General features: G+C 36.4%; 1 protein-coding gene and 1 long non-coding RNA gene across 5 annotated transcripts in view; one reads left to right on the top strand and one right to left on the bottom strand.

Moving 5' to 3' along the window:
* LOC143145819 (uncharacterized) overlaps positions 1–19,423 on the bottom strand; it is a 57,729-nt gene that overhangs the window by 18,468 nt on the left and 19,838 nt on the right. The window contains exon 3 of the long non-coding RNA XR_012991773.1: positions 1,935–2,138. This is a non-coding gene — a long non-coding RNA (uncharacterized LOC143145819). The remainder of the gene's footprint in view (positions 1–1,934; positions 2,139–19,423) is intronic.
* LOC143145818 (tachykinin-like peptides receptor 99D) overlaps positions 6,492–19,423 on the top strand; it is an 89,173-nt gene continuing 76,241 nt past the window's right edge. For 3 of the 4 annotated variants that reach the window (XR_012991772.1, XM_076309573.1, XM_076309571.1), the window contains exon 1: positions 6,492–6,623. The gene's annotated coding sequence lies outside the window, so the exon portion shown is untranslated. Of the gene's footprint in view, positions 7,057–19,423 lie in introns of all 4 variants that reach the window. The other variant, XM_076309572.1, reaches the window with a different exon arrangement.

Below are 19,423 nucleotides of genomic sequence, written 5' to 3'. Positions count from 1 at the left end.
CATCGATAAACAAATTGAAATTACTCCATTTCGGATCAATGAATCCCGAAGGAAAAAGTAAGATTAGACTCACGATTGTTTGCAAAGATTCCATTATCGTGAGCTGTTGAATACTTCCCTTTTCAACCAAAAACTTACGTTACCGCCAGACACGCACAAACACACCATTTAAAAATACCAGCGGTAAGCAAGAGTGAGAACGAAATTCTCCATACCTCTGTAAACCAAACGCCTAATATTATCACTGCTTACAATTAGTCAAATAGACCGGGGAGTTCCAGAGACGCGTTCGAATCGAACCGAGGAATTAAAAGTAGGGCAGTAATGGCTGACAAAACACTTCTTCCACCCTTTATCGGCTGTAACGAGACTCTTCGCGTTTTGGTCTAATGCCAGTAAAGCGATTTCCCGCTATTAACTTCTTCGAGAACGTTGGCACATACGTGGGCATTTAGTTTCCAAGTTTTTTTGTTTTTGTTTTTTTTTTAATATTGCACCGTAGAGATAATGCTACCAAATTACGAGGGAACGTTTCAAATAAAATTTCCCAGTAACACGATACAGCAATTGAAAGATCGAAAGATGTTACGAGGTGATATTCGGTTGAATTTTTATTTACTTTGAACAAATTATTGTTCCTGAAGAGACACTAATCGTAATGTATCACGGTCCTGTTTGGTTGTACTTTTTATAATTCTTTCTTCGATTATTTACGATTAATGTTTCTCGCCTCATCGCGAGAGCGAAAAGAAAAAAAAAGAGACTCAATCTTTATATTGTCGTCGATTAAAGTCTGATCGATTGACACAATTTTGGTAAAGTATATATTCATAGAGCGTCCGCGGGCCGTCAGCGAGGGGTCCTCGAATTTATGCACGAGTAACAAGGTGCATTGTTTTGCACGACTTCGATAGTTCGGTAACTGCACGGATTGCACGCGCCCGCGATGAGCGAAACGCGAATTGCAACAGTCGCGACTTGCAGCTGTGTGCACAAGTAATTGAAAATATTCCGATTATAGCGTATCGACCGGTCAAAAGCCCGATAATTCCTGATTGGAACTTCCTCCTGGCAATTCGGTTATCGTTATAATCGCGCCATCCGGCTCGAAGACGAGAGATTCCTCTGTTGATTCAACATTAGCAGCTCACGACGAGTTTTCCTGTCACGTACGACCTTTCGATTAAGTTAATTATTTTGCAACAGAAGGCCGTTGCCGCGGGCAGAAATTGTCAACGGTGTGGCTGACGCGAATAACGAATAAGAATTTATAATGTACCGATAAGTCAAGGGGAAAGAAAAGACGTCGACGAGTCGCTCGAAGAGGCAATATTTAGAGAATAACATTTGGAAGTGCATCGATGTGAAATAGAAAACGGTGAGTGTGAAATTAATCTGAAACGCGAAGCAGAGGTTTACGGTTTCGTTCGGTGATAATGTACTGTGCATTTCAGTTGCACTTGGTAAAGAGAATAAATGGTATTTTTAATTTAAGAGGCTTTGTTTCGTTGAATACGGTATGGCTCTCACGTAGAACGAAAGCAGATTGTGTTCAGGAGCGTGGAAGTTCACTGAACTCGTGTGCGCATGCGCGACACGGGATATGAAATATAACTTTCAAACTGTGATTTGTATTTTCTGGTCGATCTCACGTGCACCTTGTGCATTCCAATGATTGTGAAGTGCAAGGAAGCAATATGTATAATAATCGTATATGATAGTAAAATATAGTGTATCGAAGTTCGGTGGTTAATTTTACGAACCTGAACTGCAAGTATAAGAAGAAATTTGAATATTATGAGGTTACAAATGAAAGTCATGCCACTTGTGCGATGAACATGAACACTGTAATTGTAACTATGTACATAGAAACAAATAGGAGACCTCGATAGAAATTATCTTGGTCGTTGGATCAGTAAAAGACATTCAATTACCTGTACGTTCGCTGGAACTAAATGGTATAGGTTTCTTCATTTCGAGATATCTCAAATAGATTATTTATCAGATGGAATATACTCGTCTGGCGGTCACTCTTCGACTACGAACGTTACATCATTCTTGCCTGTAGACACCGTGTCATACGTCCTTTGTAAAGTTCTAACTTACATTTTCAGTATCTGTTCATTTCTTAAATGACCCTGAAATCATATTGGATTTACGTCATAATAAGAGAATTTTCATTTAAAGAAACAAGCAACAGGTACAGAAATTATACTTTATATAAGTATCATACTTCCTGTAAATGTAATATTAACTAATTTTTTTATCGAATTTTGCACTGTGTATCTTTTTCAGTTTTTGTATCGTTGATACCAGTTCCTTTTCATTTCGAAATTCATGTCAATCGATTACCGTATCGTTGCACTAACCTATTTCAGATTAATTTTGAATGAAAACCTTCGTACGTTTAATTAATTTTGTTATCAATTTATTAAATCTCCACGCACTGTCGAGAATTTAATGTGTAATCATATTTAAAGATATATTAAATACAAAGATACTTTTGTCAATTCATAAAAATAAATCTTATTTCTTTGCTATCTTTTAACAAAAACATTTCAAGCTATTAATAAAAGTATCGTGTTCCGTATCGATCCAAAGACACGTTTCGAAAGAAGTTTAGATAGAAAGTAAATTTCACGTAAGCAAATTATGGCAGCAAATTTATATGTAAATACGGTGTCTCTTAGATACACGAAGCAAAATTAAAGGGTCGAACGAAATTACACGAGTAAATAGCTGTATGAAACAGTGATACGTATATCGTTCTCCCTATTGTTTCTATTAGATAATAGATCAATAAATACCATACAGTCGTACGCTTTACTCCATGGTACAGACATCGCGAAGTCTCCAAGCAACTGAGACACACCCGTTACGTTTACGTGGCTACCATTTGTTGATGTTTCTGAAATCGCGACACGTTGCGTTGTCATTTCGAATCCTCTCTTTAATGTCACACATTATGGCCGTCGCGTAATTGCACGGGTATTTACTTTACAAAGAGACTTTTTAATTGCCATCCTCGGTCTTTCTCGATGTAAACTATTGCATCCATTACACCGAACGAGGGAAACACATTAAACTGTACCACACATGCAAGAATAACTTTACAACCCGTTCCAATAACAAAAACGAACAATGCGATTGTAAAAATGATCTCGACAAGTTATTACAGTAACGTCCACCGTTCCATGTCTTTTTATTTTTCGACAAATATGTAGATTTAAAATAACGGTTAAAATTTAGCATAACTACGTTTCATTACTAATAACTTTCTGAAAGAGGAAAGCTCTGTTTGAAAATTTATTCATGGACGAACTAGTTCCGTGAAAATAAAATTAAAACATCCTGTGAGAAAACCAGTGTTGACCAGACAATGGTAGAATTAGTTTCTATTTCCACGAATGTTTTTCTAACGCTCGAAAGTAGATTGGAAAAGGTAACAGCAATTGCGGAATTAAATCAGTCAGTGAAAAGAAGCGATATAAAAACATTCTAGTTCGCCCGTACCTTGTACCAAGAACTGTGCTTGAAAATCATTTTATTTGCGATGCTACCAATTGTCACAATTATTGGACAATTTTTAGTTACTTTTACGTAAAGGCAATTCTTTAACAGTTTTAATTCCTTCTTAAAAATAGCTAACGAAAACGTTGTTATCGCAACTGCTGTTATTAGATATAAACAATTTTCTTTAAAATACACTTTATATATTAGAATAATGAAAAAGTTCCATTGAATGGCATTCTACTTTCATTTATGGATCTACATTATACCAGCAATAGTTATAAATCATTTTTATTTGTAATTCCAATTTTTATATAGATAAGCAAGCCTTACAAAAATAATCTCTCAAATTTGAACAGTCACTTGTAAGTCAAAAATATGATTTTATCTTTCATATGTAATTTTCCATTTTTCTCTCGTATGGAATTGTTGACAAAAGAATTGCACTTGACATTTATTCAAACCCGTTGTTTTTAATTCCCGTTATCGAATCATTTTTTACTGTATTTGGACACGGATGTACATGTTTCGAAAATATTTCTATAAACTTTTATCTCGTAATACTAAAAATAGTACGAGACATGTATTTTGTATTTTGTTTAAATGACGTTTAACGTTGCACCAGCTATGTAATAGTGGTTCGACCATACTTTGTATACATCGTTTCCACGAAATTTGATCAAATTTTATCAATACATTAACGATGCGAGTAAATCAACGAAATTGTCCTCGATGTATTATCTTTCTCCTCGATTGTAATTTTTCTAACGTAAAAACGACTCGAATAAATGTACAAATTTGTGCCAGTGTGTTCAACACCACTGAAAAGTGTCGTTAAATTTATAGAAAAAAATTTTACTCGTTCGGAGCGTTGTAAAAACGTTCAGGTGTATCAAAAGATTGTAGGAATTGCAGGTGAAAGAGATGCGAATGGAAGACAAAAAAGTCGATCGAACGTGCAATCAGTACTTGACGAGTGTGAATGGAAATGACGTAAGCAATCAAAGAATTGTACGAAACGGCTGTCGGGGTGGAATTATTTCGCGGGAAAAATCTTCCCCTGTTACCGTGGAACAAAAAAAAACAACAAAAAGCCGTGGCTACAAAAACACAACGCAACGTTTTACCCTCTGACTGGTGCAAATTTCTCTGAGAGTCTATCGAAAATTGTTCGCGTGTCTAAAACCTCATTTCTCTCTAAAAATATCCTTTTGTTTGATAATAACGAAACGACGGGGGAAATCATAAAGAGTTGTTCGAGACCGGAAGCTTTTGAACAACACTGTCTCGATTAAATGACTTTATAATCGACTCTGTTTCCATTGTCGACCTACATGTTCCAATACATGCTCGACATTACGAAAAAAGTACCAAGTCGATGCGCACGAAATGTCATTTTGTTTCAATTTTCACTTTCACGAAACGTGAAAGAACAGGACGCTTTTAAAGTAAACATTTTTGTATATTTATCACAATTTTCAAGGGATGTATACGTAGAGAATAGGGACACGTGTGTCAAGATTTAAGGAGTATTTTCTTCCTGATAATTTAAAAATAAAAAAAAAAATAGTAAAAACGAATTGATTCCTGATAAATACTTAAAAAACATCAGAATTCTCGAAGCACCGACGTTCCTTTATTAGAGGTACCATTATCGAAATGAGCCAATATCCAATAGATGTTTCTGTACTATTATTTCGAATGTTTTCATATTTGGCAAACTTCCATTAGAAAAACATTCCGCGTGCAGATGTCTTATCGGAACAGAGTTGCAATCAGCAAGACCATACATTAAGTGCATATCTGCTACTTCTGCATTTGTATAGTTTGCCACTTCGAACAGGAACTACCAGAGAATTTAGTTTAGAAGTGTTAGACATGTATCAGCCTTGTTCAGGAAATGCAAGAGATTCATAGAATACTATGGAAGTGTCTGTAAATAGTGGGTATAGACACACACGAATTACAAGCCGTCGATAGTGAATCAGTTATGATAGTTTACTACGTAAAACTTTCATAACTTGAAAACAATGGCATATTTTTGATTATATCTGTCGTAGTATCGTAGTTTTGTAGTTTCATAGTATCGTAATATCGTAATATCGTAGTATCGTAGTATCGTAGTATCGTAATATCGTAATATCGTAGTATCGTAGTATCGTAGTATCGTAGTATCGTAGTTTCGTAGTTTCGTAGTCTCGTAGTTTCGTAGTATCGTAGTATCGTAGTATCGTAGTATCGTAGTATCGTAGTATCATAATTTTGTAGTTTCGTAGTGTCAAAGTGGTATTACGGTATAGCATTACATTATCACATTATCGTATTATCGCGTTACCTTATTATCGTATTATCGTGTCATTATATTATTGTCATACGTTATACAGTCATCTTGTGATATTGCGATATCGCCACATTGCGACATTAGCATAGTGCGACATCCTGATACAATTGCGCACCATCGTGTTATCGTACAATTCGCCCAAAAAGGTACCAAAGTCATAATAACTATCAAGCTATCGAAAACTACGAGGAATCCTCGTAACTTTCGTTACTCTCCACCGCAAAAACGTGTCAATTTTCTCAAAGAGGGTGTGTGCAAGTGTCGATAAATCACTTATCTTCCATCATCGCATCGATCCTCGGCCCTTAATGCTAACTACGTGGCTGGCCATTTGCGCCCAATTTTTGCACGAAGGACGCTAAAAATAAAAAAAAATAAAACAAAAAATCCCGGCCCATTGCCACGTGTATCTATATACCGCGTTACCCGAGTAAGGCGTTACCAAAATCAATCAAAAGACGAACGAACCCAAAGGCACAGAGGGAAACAGTGGTTCGGGCTAACCAGCGTACACTGTCTGTGCTTTCTGATGGACAACGATGGTGAAACCGTGGACCGTGCTCCCGATAGGCTAGGATAGGTCGGCGTCTCGAGTACGCGCTCTGCGTTCAAGCGTCGCGACGCGAGTACCGCGAGACAGCGGGCAGTATCGTGGAGGCGCGCGTCCCGTTCCGATCGTGCAACCCTTGAAACTCGCGTGACGACTCGCTCGAGCCTCGACGAGCGCGAATATATCCGATTGATCCGAGCACTCTTCGATCCTAACGTCCCGGTGAGTCTTTACAAATTCTTTTTGAAAATAAAAAAAAAAAAAAAAAAGAATAAATAAAAAAAAAGAAAGAAAAGGTCAGGTTAGAGGATCTTTGATCGAGAAAAGAAAAGATACGAGACCTCGGTGAAAAACAGTGCAACAAGCTCCGAAGAGACGACTAGTCACATTAGCATCCATTAACGTCGACGTCGAGCTAGACTTAGTTTTCCAAGTTGCACTTTGCTGTTTCATGTGGGGTATCCGTTCAATTTATGAACTAATTTATGAATTTATTCCTGTGGACGTTCACCGCTATCTCGTGGCTAGCGGGACGATTTTCTTTCTCGATACTCGAGGTGGTGACGTTAATTCCGAAGAAAGTGCGATCGAAAATCATTCTCGACCAAGTGGATCCGCGGGTGCAGTACGGTATCACGAGGGATCATTTGTATCGGTATGGTAACATGGATTATTTCGTGCCACGGATGCGTTCTGTGGGAACAATAATAAGTAATCGTTAATATTGTCGCTCGGTGTGGAAGTACAATCGCGAGAAGATTTGCAACGAAGTATGTGGTTCATTTTTTGTATTCACGAACGTTTCGACGTGTTCAAGTCTTGTTCAACGGAGAGAAAAATTAATTAAATCTCGTATCGGAGAATAATTAAAACTTGATCGAAACGTGTACGAATTTAAAAAAGAACTATATAACTAGATACCGTCTTGTGATTTTTAACGATAGTAATTGCTGCGACAAATTTGTTGAAAACTTTTTCTTTGCTCCGATAAGTATTCAACTATTGTTGGAATCCCTACGAATATCTGTAGACTATATTATACATCGAAACTATTTACTTGCGTATTATGATTGACATTAAAAATTGAAAAAAAGTCCTCTATGGACGATAAAAAGAAATAATAGAGATATTAATTAAAAGAATAACAGATTATGTTACACTGTTACTAAAGATTGCTTACTGTATTTGTAGACAGTATTGTGAGGGAGCTAGAAAAAATATCTACTTCCGGTAGGCGTGAACAATAGATACTCTGGTTGCAGAATCTGAGTGTGCAAAGTGATATTTAAATATTTTATTTCGAGACTGGACTGAAATTAATGCCACTATTTAAATGATCCGTGAATGAATAAAAAATCAATTATTCCACTTTCGTTTGCCAAAGGGTCCATTCCGAGTTACCTCAAGATTCATTAATGTTCTTCCTATGTCACACGATTTCACAAAATTTTATGCACTATTAATCCACTTTAAAACGAACATTCGCTTAATTGCAAGAAAAGTATTTAAACGGGACATTAGCTCAATACGCTTGTTCTATTTTTACGTGAGATAACATCCAAAGAAAACACTTTCTTACGAATGTTTATCGTCCTATTCACCACATGTTTGAAAAGTAGAAATTATATTCCACGGTGCAATTTTCAAATTAAACACATGCTATTTTCTGTCGTAAGTTACGTAAGCTTCATTTATTATTCAATCGCATTATATTTATTAATTTGTAAAATGTGATTTACCGGAGAGGACGACATTCGCTATACTAGTACACAGAAACAGTGTTCTTTTTTTTTTTTTTTTGAAATCTAAACAGTAGTGCAGTGAACAAATCTTGCCTCGATTGCACGCGATTGACATCGCAAAATTGACCGAGTTGGCCCTACAATTTGAAAAAATCAAAGATGCTTCACTCTTTGATGTTCAGTGCACGAGTGTTCACGAAACGAGATCGCAGATTTTGTGTTTCAGAAGTAACGAATAGGGCGTCGGATAAACGGTAGCGTTAGATTACGCTTAAAGCAAAGCGCTCGTGAAATTGAAACACGACGAAAAATCGCCAAGCTGTTTTCCGAGCCAGAGGACGAACAAGATAAATAATAAACTTTGCTTCTGTCTTGGAATTGTCAGTCACGCGACGAATGCCTCTCGGTATTTACTAATTTCGTATTAATCAAATGCTTCGTAACAATGAAAAATGTTGTCGAGAAGATCTTAAGAAAGAGTCTCGTTTATCAAGCAAGGAAACCAGCGAACCAGGTTGAAAACTTGGGTCATTTTTACAATTTATCTTTCACTTGGATGATATCTCTTTCGCTCGGAATTACGAATACTTAAAATATTCCCACGGTGGTCAAATTTTTAATCACGCTCAAAGCGAATTAAATTCCCAAATTCATTCTTAAAGTATCAAAGAGAGAACAAATATAAGTGGTGTTACTAATTTCTAATATCGTTCTGTTCTAGCTCGGGTGAAATTTGTGACAGAATTTCTACCGTTTAAAATGAAAAATTTCGTTTTTCGTACAAAGTTTCTTTTCACGGTGTAAAACGAAGGTAAATGCAAAAATGAGAGTCACGATGGAAATTCGACGGAAATCTACGAGAACTTGTACACACGCCGAGAATACGCTCTTTAATTGGATGAATTTCTCGAAGAACGTAAAACAAAAAAGTTTCTTTCGATTTTTTTCGATACCACGCCATTGATTATCCCGCTTAAACCGAGTCTTCGAGACAGGAAATCCGCGCTCCTTTCCCTTAATTAGCTTGGATAAAGCTTCCCGTCGATGAGATTTATTAACGTCTTTGCATCGACGTTTTTGGAATTTCTTGTCAGATCGCCGCGTACCCCCGAGATTCAAAGGGGGTTACGAGGCTTTAATTCCGGTCGTCAGAAAGTTGCAAAGAGAGTACTCCTTCAAGTACTTCCGATGATTGTGACTTGCGGACGTAAAATGGTTCTGTGAAACGCGAATGTCAGCTAAAGCTGTGCGCTTTTGTCGTCGAACTGAATAGACATTTTCGACGATCGTGGTGGAGAGATGGTACGAAAAGTAATGGTATATTCGACAATTATCGGGCAAATACGTGCACGGGAGCTCGAAAATTTCGCGACACTTGTTTCTAACAAGACTATTACCCGGTATAGACGATAAATCCTTCTGTTACCCGATACAATTATAAACGCGTATTCGGAATGATTGATTTAGTAATTTAATTCATTTTACGAGTAGTGGATTAAAAATTATATCGTGATTTTCCACGGTACGTCTTGTAATTATGATTATGGATCGATTGTAATTTTTTTTTTTCTTCAATTTAATCAGAATGGAATAATATTAATGGTAATTGAAAAATTCATGGGATTATTTTAACCAAACAGAACTCCAGTGATGTTATCTCGAGGTTTAAGTTTTATTCTAGAGTTTGTAAAATTTTTGTCGATTAATTTTATTATTTGATCGAACATTGTTTAAAAAGCACGTACGGTTCACGTATCTTATTTGTTCGGGGGAAATGACGCCTAAATAAATAAAAACAGTCACAAGTCCAGATGCAATCTATTCGCACGCGTACTATATATACCTAAACGTTCTGAACCAATTACTCAGATCGTAGACAATAAACAAACACTTATGCAAGAAAGCACAGAGTGTTAAAAAATCGAGCAATTAAAATTATATCGGCAGAACTTCTTCTTATCCTCTAATAACGAGTATAGTAAATGTTTGGTAAAAGCAATTAAAAACCTTTTCTCTTTAAGAATCTCTTTTTATAGTTTACCTCTCTAATTTTATAAAGTTTGTTATAAAGAAAATTTCTGTAGGAAAATTACACTGTTTAGTCGCGTTGAGAAGAATCTTCATAAAGTGCAGTTAAGTCGGAATTATTTTTTCATAGGGGTAATTACCGCTACGATATAAAGTCTATATTAATTTTCTACATGAAAATATTAACTTTCGTAAACTTGTTTAGTAGATATTTGGAATTATTTCGAAACAAACTCGCTCTCACTTGTCGTGGTTATACAATTTGTCTGTATTCTCTGGAACAGTATCTGCTTTTGAAAAAAGTCTAATCGGGTATCGCATATAATGGCCCTACCTTTCTGTGTAATCCAATTTACTGTTAGTATTTCAGCAGAATACATATCTGCTCGAAATTGCTCCTGTCAATTTAATATTGGTGAGTTGCTGACAATACGTAAGGTGGTTGAAAATAATAGCTACTCGTAATTACCCTACCTTTTCGTTTATCACAGTGTTCATCAGAGTAATTCATACCGCTTGTTTTCTCCGAAAATTTAATCTAACATTTTCTACTTTTAACGTGTCGTTTTTGAAAGATTAATTCACATTTGTGATAATTAGAAAGCTTCTCCCCTCGCAATAGTAATTTAATTTCAATCCTTTTACAAATGGTCGAAACTACAACAACCTGTTCTCTTTTCAATCGTTAATATCCAGTCAGTTTTAAACTTGGCGTTGCCTGTCGCTCGAAATATCGTAGTCGACGCGATCTCGATTATAAAAATTCCGTGACGCGATTCCAGCAGATAGAACAGACCGTTCTATTAAGAGTGGCCGTTACCTTTCCAATTTCAAAAAGTCCGTACCTTCTTCGTTTCGCATTTTCTTAGTGTACAACGTTTTAAGAATACTTTGCTAAAACACCAAAGTGGAGTTCGAAAAACTTCGACCGCTTCTCAGTTCTCGAGCTTAAATTTCGAACGCGTTTTTCTCGCAGCTCTTTCAAACTGTGAGGGGTAGTAACTTTTTCTCAGAAACTAACTCGTACGACCGATTTGAAACTTGAACCGCACATTCGCGATAAATTACAAAAATTTTAATAAAGATTCATCCCGTTCTTGAAAACTTTTCTGTCCTCCAAAGAATCAATATTTTCTAGTTTACACAGTGATTAAAAAAAGCAGTGTAGAATAAGGACACATATTTTTGATACACATGTTAACATTTTCTTACGAAAATTTTCGCCAGAAATATTATTCGAACATTAACGTACGAGAGAAACATTTGTGACAAAGATTCTTTGTACAACGGGAGAAAAAATCCGCAAAAAATCAATACCAAGGTGGTGTTCCCTCTTGAACATACGACCATGGTGAGTGTTTCGTCGCGATTGCACCATTGCAAATCTTTCTCGAGTGGTACCCGCAGCTTCTTCGTTATTTCTTCTGGAATTTCACCGTGTCGTTTCGCTGGACGATTAATCGTCGAATTATCGGCAGGTCCACGGTGATGTGTTCCACGACCTTCCGATAATCTATGGAAATAAATACGGCGACTCGAATCGCTTTTGGACGAAAAGCATTTTCGGTGGTGGTGCATGCGAGAAAACCCGGTACACGCGATTCGATTCGTTAATGAAAATTGACAGTCGCGCGACGTACCGTGAATTTTGACAGTCGCACCGATGCGATTCGCGTATTATGAAATTTATGAACGAGCGCCCAGCGCGCCACTGTTACAAGTATTTAATAACGTATTCAATTCCCCGTAATCGCGATTAAATTTCACAAATTCCCACTCTGACGGGGGTTTGGCTCCAAGTGTCGAATTTGCGTTGAAATTAACCACCGTACCGACGAAGAACAACATTCATTATTTAACGCGGTTCACGCGCTCGGTTTACCGCTTAAGAACGTTCATTATTTAACGCGCGCTCGGTTTAACGTTTAAGAATGATTTTCTAACGATCGTTTTCTGTTACCGTCACGGTGTCAGAGCAATTACGACGACGTGTCGATTCGTTTCACGAGTCTTTCGTTACAACATTAAAACATTGTTACGTTCGATTGTACCAACGAAGTCTTTGGGTTTGGAAAATGAACCCGTGTTTTTAACTTTAAAACGCAATAAAAGGAGTATGGAAATACGGTACAGTTGCATCTATTACAGTAGGTTTGATTACAAAAAAAATAATATACTATTCGTCTTTTTTTTGGTCGAAAATAAATAATTATTGTAAGTTTTCTGTAAGAGTTTGCATAGTATTTTAATCGATTGTTTTCAAATCACAAATTTCTATTTTTTTTTTTGAAGAAAGTGTACCAAGTTTTAAGCAGCAAAATAACAGTGGATAACTTCCTAAATGGAAAGTTGATAAAGAGAACGAGTGAATGAAATTTGCGACCGGCTATAAAACACAAGGGTGATTCCATCATGACCCAAGGGTTGTGTGGCAGTGATCGAAACAGGGAAAACTTCATCTTTGGGAGAGGAAATTAGAGTTGTAAGAGAAGATTTAAGTCGAAACTATTTTCTGTTGGTCGTTTTATAAATCGAGACGGATACGTTTCTACGTCATTGATAGATGTGCAGTTTCGTAAGTGCAATAAACCACGTAGTGCATTTCTTAAGAGGGTGGAGATGTCTAACTTTCCCTTCTGACAAATATTGTTCTAGGATTACTACAAGTCAACCTGCGGAATGACTATTGAAACTGTCATACCTCAGGACACGAAACGTACAGACGTCCAAGAATCTCAGTTTACGATGTTTTTTGCAGGCAATAAACCGATGTCCGTGATGCAGACCGGTAGATGAGAAAAATGATTAGCCAGACTTTATTTGGATGAAAAGTTCGAATAGCGGAAAAATGGTAAACAGAAATTTAAGACAAGTGGGGTTACCTTTATTCAGCGAACAAGGGTTAGATTTATTCGGAGTGAACTCGACGGATAAAGATAGCCTTTTTATTCGAGAAGCATTTATCTTCACTCTCGTGTACGACGTTTATCTTTTAGGGCTGTGTTCCTCCATCTGTAAGCGCTTGAAACGAATCGCTTTACAAAAGCAACGTATGACAAAGAGATGTCTTAACAGTGTATTGTGCCCCAAGAAATTTACCTGCATTTCACTGTAATATTATTAATAGAATTTTACCAACCCACGCTGCAAAGACAATGAATATCTTTTCGTGGAATTAAATATAGAAATATTTAAAAATATATGGAAATTGTTTGTTCGGCGAAAATTTATTCGTTAATGAAATTATGGAAAATTTCTATTGAAACGAAGAATATTTCTTACTTCCATTGTAATTCGAAATGATTTAGTGGGCACATTTGTTTCATGCCACTCGAGAATACCGTTAATTTTAGTGAAATATGATGTAAATGTGAAATTATTGCTTGTAATATGTTACGACGAGTTATACTACAATTTCGGAATCTAAATTATACGTTTGTTATTGTTTTAAGCGTAGTATTTCCAGAAATTGAAATACGTTATTTAAATACCCCGAAAGCTTTTTTTTTTTTTTTTAATCTTCACGTACGAACAACATTTGAATATTCGTATTTCTAATAATGTTACTTCAGAAGTTCGTTCGACATTTTCGTTAAAATATTTAATTAAATACAAACGAGGATGCGTTCTACAGTTACGGTTTTTTTTTTCCCAGTAAATATCAACATCCATTTGTTTGCATACGTTATATATTTATCCAAAGGCCTGTCTAAAAAACATCGAGTATTATTAGTATTCTGAATTTGGTTTATTTATCCGTTCTCTGCCGCTGTTTTGTAATTCCTGTTTACCCACAAATTTGGTTTGCAACATGTTCTCCCGTTAAATAAAGCAATATTGAAATTTCTTGGAACGAAACGACAAAATGTTTGCGTATGTTACAAACTAGGAGTTCTGATGTACAAAAATCGCAAATTTGAAACCAAGAATAAAAAGTCAACCCGAATAAAAAATTTTAAGTGTCCACTGATCTGGTACAGAACACTATAAGTAAAAACTTGTAAATAAAGGTACTATTTCTCTATAAATCTGATCTAAAACTAATACAGGTACAGGGGGTATTGCTATAGGGATCAACTGACGATTTAAATATTCAAATTCTAGGATGATATCAATCCAAATCTCTTATACTCGTAATGGGCCTTAGTACATCACTATCGAAATAATCCATCATGGTCTCAATCACAAATGACAGTGTAAGATCTAGCAATCTCCATCTCGAGCGATTAATCAGAATCTTCTCGTTATAAGATTATTAAATCTCGTGATAGATCTAAACCAGTACGTTAATGTACAAATTGCAGAGAATCCATTCAATCCAGCACATGATTATTTGGTAAGCTCTTCTGCTTTAGAATCTCTCACTGGTGTAATAATATCTACACCGTATTATATTATACATACCAATTCGTTTTAATATAGATGCTCCGAATTTTCTATACAGTCAATGTAGTGGAGACTATTTGCCATGTTATTGCATCGAATTTATTTTGACTATTCTTTGTAGAATTTATTGGAAACAGTCGTACTTGGTAAAACGAAATTTAGAATATATATATATATATATTATAAATAAAGAAATAAATTTTTGTTCAATCTTCTACTAAAGTAAGTTACTGAAGATGACTTTACTCGTGAATGGAGAACATTACGATCAAATTTAAACAAAATCTTGATGAATATAAAAGAAAAAGAAAAAATAACAAAGAAAGAATACTTGCTACTGTTTCACTGTTTGGGCAAGCATACGTCTTCTGAACATGGTAATTCAGTAAACAATGATTGCGTGCATAAATTCTTCTTCAGAGTTTACCTCAAACGTTTCAGGGCATGGACAATATCAACGGTAACTATACAGACTTACTCGGACCGTTGTAATCGATGTTCGTGTCGTTACGTGGAGATAAAATATGTGCTATTAGCTCAAATGTTTAGAATTCAGGGAATGTGGAACACGATATGAAAACGTTCGAGTGGAAAATTATTTCGCAAATATCGTGCACTGTGAAAGTGTTACACGTGGTGTTATGTGAAACAACAGTAATTCATATTTAACGCGAAGTTTCGAAAAACTTCCGAGGATAAATTAGAAAAAAAAAAAAGAAAGGAATTTAATTACAACGTCGAACGATACTAAGAGCAACGAAAAAGTAACCGTGTTCGATGCTTTGTATGCTATCTAAGCGTTTGTAAACATCGGTCATACGTTTATACAAATGTACGATTAAGTATTTGTACTACGGGGGAAGCAATGGAATATGTAAACGAGCAACGTTCGTGATGTGATCCGTATTAGCATTTTCAGACATTGAAGAGAAATGGAAACAGAAAATACTTTACCGTGAGTGCAACCCTTTCAGCATACAAACACTGTGTAAACTTAAATAGCAGCGTTCTGTGTGGAAACAGACGAAAGGAAGGTATACGAATATATGTAAGCATAGTGTTTTAACAATAACTAGACATATATGGGAGGGCAAACTTATTTGCGAATTACACAAATGAAACGTTAAAACAACTTGATACGGATACTCCAAAGAGCCTTTGTAAAGTAAAATTGTGAGTCGACGTGCAGATAGGGAAGCATTATGGATTTAGTTACTGGGTTGGAGCGCTCGACATAAACTAGATGCTTCATGTAATGCGGGTAAGGCAAACAAAATGTTTAACGTGGAATAATAATGAACGACACAACGACGAATATACGAGCGTTGGATTCGTTTGGAAAAATATCCTATTCGATCATATTCGACCCTGATTTATCATGGATTTGATCAGACACAGACACGTTGAATATTATTATATTAATAAGTAATATCTTACAATTGACAATCCACGACTTCGATCAAATTTCGTCGTGCAGATGGAGCATTGATGAAATATTTATCGGATATTTTATTTTTCTTGGCCGATGTTCGTGCTCAAAGGGTGGAAACTACACTCAATGATGCGCACGCGAGATAAATATTTGGTCAGATATCTGAAAAACCAATAGAGATAGAAAAATATATTAAATTCGAAAATGTTCGGTTTTTCCATCGATGAGGAATTTTCAAATGCCAATACAAATTTCACCAAGTCGTAGCTGGCGTCACTGTAAATAATTAGAGTACTTTTTTTTTATAAGTATCCGTTATTTACTTTCTAAATATCTTTACCTAGGCCATGCTATTTTCAGTCAAAATAGAACGTAGTAAATTTATCTAAGAACTTCCCTTCTATCGTCCATAGTTTTCAAAGTAGCATCGGTGAGACGAAACTTTCGAGAGTAATTGCGTTCATTAAACTTAAACCGCGTTATAAGAACACAAGTCTCTCTGTGTGTGTGTGTGTGTGTGTGTGTGTGTGTGTGTATGTACGTTTTATTTTTGGCTGCTCTGCAAAACGATCACATTCCATCGAAACGAACGTGTGAAATTTCAAGGATATTATTCGTCAGATGGCCTTCGAATGATCGTTTACGTTTTCGTGAATGGAATCGTAATTAACGAATCGATCGGAGCTTGTCAGTCAGAAAATAACTTTCTTACACCCTAATTAACTTCTTCTCACCGATGTGTCGACAAAAACCACCGAGAATTTGTTGACAAAGGTAGCTGTATCTCATACAACTTTCAAGATAGCATCAGATGAAACTTTGGTAGTTTCATCCCTCGAATTTAAACTTCTACCGCCGAAAACGAATCCATGTTAATGAATTTCTTTGGAAATTTGCAAAGTTTCATCAAGCCCCTTAGATTCCTCGTAATCCACATTTGTGGCCGGCCGTTGTGTTAGGCGAATGTCCACCACGGTATATTGCTTCGCAATTATATCAGCGACCGTGTCAAAGCTGCAGTGAGAAGATTACGTGCTTAGATGGCTGTCCTCGCGAGAGCATCGATCACTGCCATTGTCGAATAACAGTGAAACGCACGGTCGCCCGTTCGACGACATTTCTAATCAAAACCAGTTCAAATCTAATGGTTCACCGATTATTATCCACGATTCTCGACCGTGGAGCACTGTTGCAACGAGCATTCCACGGTCCTCCATCGATCGAACGTAATACTGAAAACGGACAATCGCTCGCTATTAGAAGGTACGATAAAACGACGGATTGATCATACAACGATCGAATAATTCTTCTTGTTGCCACGTGAAGTCTTCTCTCGTAAAATTAAATAATTTTTATACAGCGTTTTCGGTGTTCGTTCTGACCAGAATAGTAAATTTTATGCTCACATCGGTAAACTTTGCGTGATGGATCTCGATGTTTTTTTTTACGTCGGTACTTAACCGAGATTAAGTTTATAAAAGAATATATAGCTCCGTCGCTCTTTCTTTCATTGCGACTGTATTCGAGCGAGAAAACTTTTTCATTTTTTTATTTTTTTTTATTCGACACTTTCGAAAGTGGAGCGATGCGAATCAAGAAAATTGGAATAATTAAATAAATCTTCCGTTTTGTATCGTCGAGTGTATATTTAATGTTATGGTTAAGTTGAAATAAATTCCACGGTGCAGAGAAACGGAATAAAGTGTAAAAGGGAAAGGTACTTGCATGAAACGTAAATGCATCGGTAGATGAGCAGGAAGCGCGAATAACAGTATCAGAAAGGGTAATTCGATCGTAGGCTATCCATCATAAAAATAAACAATGCAGGGTCTGACCCGGGAGACTCTAGAGTATCAAAGAGACCTCGATGCTTCTATACCGGGAAAGAATGTTTTTTGTCGTCAGTGTAAACGCTCAACATCCCGAGAATTCTTGGCACGGTAGGATTATGTTGTCAAACAAACGACTGATCAATTTTTGAAGCCTACAGCATGCTTTTGTCACGGTGAACTGCACACGGGCTAAGAATTCCCATTGTATGCAATTGCATTGTTCTGCACCTAACGATTGGCGTTAAAAACGATCTTCGACTATTCTACGGAGTGGCAGGTGCAACTGTTTGCACACATAGTGGTTCGCGTTCAAATTCGTCCACCATTGCTTTTTTAATCTTTTTCATTATGTATGGTTACACATTCGGTGGTTCGTTAAAAATATTGCACAATAATATACGCGATATTTTAACCAACAGGACTTCCAGCATGTTAGAGAAAATATTCCATTTTGCATAATAAGTAACACATTTGGCAACAATTAAGCTTATCTAGCAAATGCTACCTCGGACGTAGCGTTATTAATCGTTTAAACAGTATCCAATTACTCGGTAAATTATTAGCACATAATTAGTTTGAACAGATTATTCAAACGTTTAATAGCGTCGTGCCCAAGGCAAGATCTACATAGTAGATGAGGTTTATTGATGAATCTGAGTAGCGAATTTGGCTTGGAACGCAATAATATGTTGTGGCAAAACTATTGGTATTGCAAATTAGGAACTGATCATCAGAAAATACAAATTTTCCAACTATCCTTTTCAGATCAATTGAAAGAGAGGAATTCCGCGCTTGAGATTTGTAAAGAAGAATATTTTCTATGTTTATTTTATTTAATTAAAATTGGACTCTTTTTTTATATTAATTTCATTCCTTACCGTTTGAAAAGAAAAGTTACGAACATGGACAATTATTAAATGAAACGAGTGGTACATTTAATCTCTTCAAGAATACCAAACCTACACACATGCATTTACTGCACTCATCCACTGCATTTCTGTGCTCGCAGAAATGTTTGCAAATAGAACTTTTGCTACACTCGCTTGGTCGGGGTTCAATAGTTTTACTAATTGAGCAGTGAAGAGGTCATGCATGACTGTACATACGTGGTTACTTAATAACAGGGTCGTGGTGCACCATCATCGGTACATCCACTTGCTGCTGCATTTCTAGAAAGTACCTGGTTCAAAATACAGACCGATTTTGCGGTTCTGAGGTTCTCCATAGTTTCGAATATCGTGAATTACATTGTCTCTGTACCGTTGTTACGGTCGCGAAATGAAATGCTCGGAGTGGACTCTTAAGGAAGCGTAAACTCTGGAAAATTACGAAGGTACGCGCAAAGATAATGGTTGCATTTTCACCGACAAGAATTCGGAAGTGGAATTAACAAGGATACGGGGGTTGAAAAATACACAGCGATCGCACTGTACAGCGTTGACCTGGAAATGAACTGTCGCCGAGAGCACGATTGAATATCGATATAGATAAGAACTGGTATTGATTTAGAGCTTGAACCTCGCTTCTGCAGAATTAGTTTTTAAGGATTTTCAAGCAGCAGTAAAAGTGATAAGTTGGGATAAAACGAGAGCGATAAGCTGG

This window comes from Ptiloglossa arizonensis, chromosome 4 (assembly GCF_051014685.1).
Source record: "Ptiloglossa arizonensis isolate GNS036 chromosome 4, iyPtiAriz1_principal, whole genome shotgun sequence".
Lineage (NCBI taxonomy): Eukaryota > Metazoa > Arthropoda > Insecta > Hymenoptera > Colletidae > Ptiloglossa > Ptiloglossa arizonensis.
This window is presented reverse-complemented; position numbering and strand designations above follow the sequence as displayed.